Raw genomic sequence first — 6,810 nt, forward strand, 5'->3', positions numbered from 1 at the left:
TACCCACTATAACATAAGCTCTATAAAGGCAAGGATTTTTGTCTGCTTTATTCACTGCTATACTCTCGGGGTGTAGGACTATGTCTAGTACATACTCGAAAAATGTTTCTTTGGGGGACCGTGCACCAGGTATGGACTGCTGTCCATAGCTTAAACCACCTCATGGACAGTTTAATTGTCAGCAAGTGGATGAGGGGAAAAGATAGTTTTCAGAGTGTGATAAATGTCATGAAGAAAATAAAGTGATTCGGGAGGAGGGCTAATTTAGCCTAAGTGGTCCCAGGAGCCTTGCTAAGAAGGTGACTTCCGAGTGGAGGACATTCACTGACAGAAAGTCCAGAGCCCCTCAGGACATGTTGAGGGTGGGAATGCCTGGGTGATTTCTTTCTTACTTTTGCAAAGCATTCTCATCTTTTTCCAATTTCCTAAAATTCACGTGTTCCACCTGTGCAATGCACTGCCAGATGCAAATCTGGGAGTTGAGATCCTGTGGTGAGACAGACAGATGAGGTCCCCCTCTTGTGGGTTGGGTATGATTTTATAATTGGGAGAAATGAAACCCAGAGTAGAGTTATTTATTTTTTTTTTAGATGAATAAAATTGTTCTGGTAGATGTGCCAAAGAACCAGCTAGAAGCTTGACTCAGTTAGGAAGCTGTTGCAGCAGCTGGGCAGCCTGGGGGCAACAGGGGCGGGGCTTGCTTGGGAAAGAGCAGAAAGCCACAGAACGCCTCTCAATAGCCACTGTGTGTTTTTGGGTAAGTCCTTTCCCTTGTCTCCACCTGTTTCCCCATCTGTTAAACAAGAGGGGACCCTAGATGTGGGTTTTTGTTTCTTCACTTATTTGTTTGTTTTTGATAACTCCCCATTCCCCTCTCTCCCTAGGACCTTCTGAAACTCCCATTCTGTTTCCTGTCTCTATAAATTTGACTGCTCCAGGTACCTCATCTAAGTGAATCATACAGTATTTGTCTTTTTGTGTCTGGCTTATTTTACTTAGCATAATGTCCTCAAGGCCCACCTACGTTGTAGCACGTGTCAGAATCTCTTTCCTTTTTAAGACTGAATAATGTTCCATCGTATGAATGAATATGCATTCGATGGTGCTCAAGCTTCCTTGAGCTCCAACATTGTCGGATTCTCGACACCAGCTTCTCAGTTCCCCCTTGGGGCTGATTGCTGCCTGGTGGGGTGGGGCACCCAGGCTTCCCACAGACTTTCCCTCCTGCTTGTGTTATGGAATGGCTTTGGCTAAATACCTGCAAACTTCTCTCTGGGGCTTCAGCAGGCAGGCCAGGACCTGGGGCAGGGCAGGGGTGGGGAGCTAATGATGGCTGGCTGGGGCTTGGTCTTCAAGACGAAACTGGCCCTGCTCTGAGGCCTGGCCTGATTATAGGGAGCCTTGCACTTCCGCTCCCCCAGGGCCCTGGCTTGGCCTCAAAGCAGCCTCCGCGTTCCCAGCTGTGCTGGAGCAGCTGCAGAGATAGATGAGACTAAAGAATTTGGGGTAGCAACTGCCAAAATGCTTTGGCTTTGGGGTCAGAAACAACAGATACCAGTTATGGTGAAGCCAGTGGGCTCATGTGTGGTTCTCCTCTGGGAGTAACTAGTAATAACAGCCACTGTTCCTTGAAGTTTGAATATGTTTATCATGTGCCAAACACTGGACATGAATTCTCTTCTTTAACCTCACACAGCCCTGACGTTGGTATTGTTACCCCCATTTTACAGAGGAGTAAACGGAGGCTTGGAGAGCCTTGTCTGGGATCATGCAGCCAGACTCAGGCCCTGGTTCTATGCTGAAGCTTGGCCTCTTATCCACTGGTTTGCAATGTGGTGGGACTCTCTTTGGGTGAGTTTCTTGGTGGAGGGCAGATGAGGGGGCCAAGTAGGCAGGCATTATCTGCTCTCTTATATCATCCAGGGCAGCGATTCCTGTGGTCGCTTGAGGGCTCTGCTTTAAAACATTTTGCGAAAGCCTCAGCTGTGTTTCACCTCATATATTTTACGAATGGAGAAACTGAGGCCCTGAGGGGGACAGGGAGTTGTCCCGGGTCTTTCTGGCAGGATTCGTGGAAGAGCTGAGATTAGAAGCCAGGTGCTGCTTCCCTGCCATGTGCTATTTCTGATGCCCACATGGCTTCCTGGATCCTGTTTGTGACCCACGCGGGCAGGAGGGCACTCTGGGGCCTCACCAGCTGGGTCTGCTGGGCTTGGACTGCCTCCTGTGTGACTGGAGGAGGGAGATGCAGAGACAGCAGGCAGTGGGGACAGAGAATAGAACCCAGGCTGGATCTCGGTTCTGATTCTGCTGCTGACTTGCTGTGCGGCTTGGGCGGTTCCATTCTCTCCAGGCCTCAGCTTCCCCATCTGTACGGTGAAGGCATGCTGGCGGCTTGGGTCTGTGGGCACTGGGTAGGGGAGGAGGAATGGCCGACAGGAGGTAGTGCATGTACAGGTAGGAAGGGAGGAGCCGCAGGGCACCAGGGAGCCCTGGACACCCTGCCTTTGCCCTTCTCTCCTCTGGGTAACAACCCAGTTTCAACCACCCACATTGCCACTGTTGGCTCGGGGACGCCGCTTGGCCTGAGCGTGTCCAAGCCTCTGATGACAGTTCTTGGTCTCTAAGGCTGCCCTGGGGCTGGCAGTTGCACGTCCTCAGCCCCAAAACATCCCCTCAACTCCAGGAACCGTGCTGGCCTCATAGGAGCTTGGAGGAGGCTGAGCTTCCGGGGTGGACTTTCAATGGGCATCCGCCTCACCCACCCATGTGTGCTCACGTCCCTACATGTATGTACGTGTACAAACCCACATGCATACCTCACGCAGCAGGGACTCTCAGGGGCTAAGTGAGGTCTAAGCCAGTTGTTTTTTTAGACTCCCAGTAAGTTAAAAATGAAGAAATATCACAACTGTGGAATGTTTTACATGTTTTAATTTAACAAATTAACATCTTTAACACACACAAAGAAACACACACACTCACAAACTCTTCAATGTAATTGAAGAGATTCTCAAGATAAGTATAGAAATTATAAAATCATGAGTTCACAGTGTGGCAAAGTGGCAATGAGATGTCATTTTAAAATTGCAGGATGAGCTTCCTGTACTTTCCTTCTTGTGCATGATTCATTGCGACTAGACATCCAGCCATGGCCCTTTGAGTTTATGTTGTTTCTTCATGTTTTACTATGAAAAATTTCAAGTACTCAGAAAGGTTGAAAGAATTGTACAGGGAACACCAAAACATCACCACCTGGAATCTACAATGAACATTTTGTAGTATTTGCTTTATCACATACCCACCCCTCTATCCACCCTTCTTTCCTTCCGTCCATCAATCTCTCCAAATCCACATCATTTTTTGATGCATTTTTGAGGCTTATGAATGTGAGGCCTGAGCCAAATGACACTGTCTTCTCTCCTCCCCGCAGCAAGCCCTGTTGCACATGCATTCGCACACACACACTGACATGTAAAACTCCCATGTGCACACACCACATATGACTTACCCATGTCCCCTAATTCACACGTGTCCACTCCATACATATATCCACAGGTATCCACATGTGCAAACACCACACCGAATCATCCGTGCACACACATGAAGTTACTCACATGCACGCACAGTGCCCACATGTGCATTCATGGCAGACCCTTGAAGTCTGTGAGGGAAGAATCCAGAGTCCTTTTAGAGTCCTCAGGCCTGTGACCTCCGTGGAACCCCTGCCAGGTCCTGGCTTACTTCGCACCCCTCATTTCTGGCAAGCGTCAGGGGCTCCCACCCCATCTGGCTCATTTTTTACCCCTTCACCACAGTCTTCTCTCTCACTCCCTAGTCACATCCCATATAGAAAAGCTCCCGCAAAGATTCCTTCCAGAGTGCCACCGCACATGGGTGCAAAGCCCACCAGACCGTTGCTCCAGGAGGGCAGGGACTGCGTGGCCTTGTTCATGTCGCATCCCCAACACCGGGCACATGGCAGGACAGCAGGTCCTCTCTAAATTTAGTTGAAGAAGGACCAAAAGTGGCACAAAGGTGCACACACTGGGCAATGTCAAGGGCACCTCCGTCACACACGCTTATATCCATGCACATGCAGACACACACTGTGCATGCATCTCTGCTCGCACATGTATCAGGCATGCATCTTTACATGTGTGAGCATGCACTGTGTGCACATACCTGTCTGCCGTCTCCATGCTCTCCCAATGGGGTCAATTCCAGGACCTGGGTACTTTCCCAAAGCCTTGGTCATCTAAGACCGCAGTGAGTCCATCTGCTGGAGTGTGAGGTCCAGATGTGGCACTGACGACCAGGTGCTCAGGGCTCCTGGCTAGGCCCCGTGCATCTGGGTGACAGGGTTTCAGAGTACTAGCTCTGGAGTCCAACAAAACCTGGGTTCCATCCTCACTCGGCATGTAATCATTGTGCACATTCCACATGTGATTTATGTGTGAGTTATTTCTTAGAGTATCAATTTTCTTAACTGTTAAATGGAAAAAATAATTCCTACCTTAAAGGCCTCTTACAGGAGATACTCTTAGCAGGGTGCCTGGCATGCTGTAAGCACTTACAAATGGTTGCTGTGGATATTATCATTGTTGTTTTTTTCAGCCTTTGCCCCAAACTCCCATGCACTCTTTGGGAGGGAGGGCAGCCTTGGTAGGGGCTATGTATGGGGAGAGCAGCTGGATAATGCCTATGTGCATGCCTCTCCCTGACGCTCCCCTAACCCCAAGCCCTCATTATCCCACATGCATATTCATAAGGGATAGTTTCATCCCTACTCTGTAAATGCATCAGAAGCAGGAAGCGGAGGCCAGTGCAGAGAGCGAGGCCCAGGGACAGGAGGCTCAAAGCCAGAGTGCATCTGAGTCCCCATGGACGGGAGGATGGTGAGAAGAGATGGGGCAAGAATGGATTGGGGGTATTGGGGGCCATTGGGGGTTTGAGCTGGGGGATTGTTCCTATGTTGCAGATTTGAAAACTGAGTCCAATGAGAACAGACTAGAGGACCCCTGGAATGAGCAGCCCAAGAACCTAGAACTTGCTTTCTTTGGGACCTGGAGAGCTAAGCATCTGTCTGGGCTGAGTGATGGGCACAGGGGATTGGATCAAGCGACCCCTGCATGTAGCTCCATATGGACATAGTTTACATGGCTATGCATGGTCAGAAGAGCTGTGGCAGTCCCGAATCCCAGCCCTCAGTGAGGCTCAGAGAGGTTGAGTGACTTGCCAGGAACACATAGCTACTGACTGTGATCTTGCCTTTGGAGGTGTGAGAGACAGTGATTCCGGGCCCTTGCAGGAGTTTCAAGGCTGAATGAAAGGCTGATGGGCTGGTCAGGACACAGGGAAATAAAACTTCTTTATCTACAACCTCATGTCATCTCCGCAATAGTCCCCTGGGATACCTGGAGCAAAAACAGTTTATCTCCATTTTACAGATGAGAAGCGTGAGACTGAAAGAGGATGAGATACCGGTACAAGGCCACACAGTGAGTATCTGCAGTGGGGTTGGTTGGCTTCTATGTAGAGTGACATGAGGGGATGTGAGAGCCCAGCGCATCTCAGTTTTGGGTGAGGTGGGGTTAGGACAATGGAAACTTTAATTTAGAACCGGAGGGGACTGTCTCTTTACACTCGCAGTACAATTAGTCCCTCACTCCTTTCAGACAACTGCCTAGTTCTTAGAATGCTTTCTCAGTGCTCATGACAGCTCTGTGAGGTTAAGCAGGATAACCACCCCCATTTCATGGGAAAGGATGGAGGAACAGAGAGGAGAAGCAGCCCCCGGGATGGCAGAGGCTGTGACAGAACAAGAGTCTTAGATGTTCCTCTGCTTGGTCTTGGGCATTTTCTACTGGACTAGCTCATGGGAACGGGAGTGATTGGGGATGAAAAATTCAGCCCTTCATGCAGAAGTGTCAAAAGAAGCTGACCCTGGGGCAGGAGGCTATGAGAAAGGCTCATTTTGGACTGCTTGGTGGTATTCCAGGCACAGAGGACGGCGGGGTAAAAGAGGACTGTGTCTGGGCTGTTTTTGGATCAGTTACAGCAGAATGAGGAGACGGGGCTTGTGGTAAAAGTTCATCCATTCATTCATTCTTTCATTCAGCAAGCACTCACTGCCTTAGTGTCAGGCCCTGTGCTGTGCCCACGGCAGGGGAAGGGGCAGCCAGAGATGAATCAGACAGTCCCTGGGTGGCTCAAAGTCTCCTAAGGGCCTCAGACTATAGAAGGACTGCACATATTATTGAACAGAAAAAGAGGTGGACTGGATATTGTCACCTCTTATTTCCAAGAGAGGCAGTGAGATGTCAGGGACAGGCCTTGGGTTCGCAATCAAGGCCAGGTTGGTGGTATTCCAAGCTCTGCGCCTCTGAGCTGTGTGGCCTGGAGCAACAGTAACAACCACGTAATCACAGCAAGTGTTGAGTCAGTGCTCAGCTCACATATATGCATGCCACTCTATTTCTTTAAGCCTCAGTTTCCTCATCTGTAAATTGGGGTGAGGTGGGGAATAAATCTACTTCTAGGATTATTGTGGGGTTTGAATGAGACCATTGTAGGTGAAGGAGTTTGGTACATGCTCGAGTTTTGTAAGACCATCGTGGAGGCCCATGTTGTAGAAACACAGGGAAGTTGGAGGACGTTAATTCCTAATGGTGCCAGGTAGAGGTTTGGGAGTGAGGGTGGCGTTTCTCTTCACTGAGTAGATATGGGATGTGAGCAAGGCTTCAAAGGACAGCAAGGAGGATAAAGAGGACAAAGACTTTCAAAGGGGAGGACATCATGTGGGCAAAA

The sequence above is a fragment of the Rousettus aegyptiacus genome, unplaced genomic scaffold, assembly GCF_014176215.1.
Source record: "Rousettus aegyptiacus isolate mRouAeg1 unplaced genomic scaffold, mRouAeg1.p scaffold_m13_p_1, whole genome shotgun sequence".
Lineage (NCBI taxonomy): Eukaryota > Metazoa > Chordata > Mammalia > Chiroptera > Pteropodidae > Rousettus > Rousettus aegyptiacus.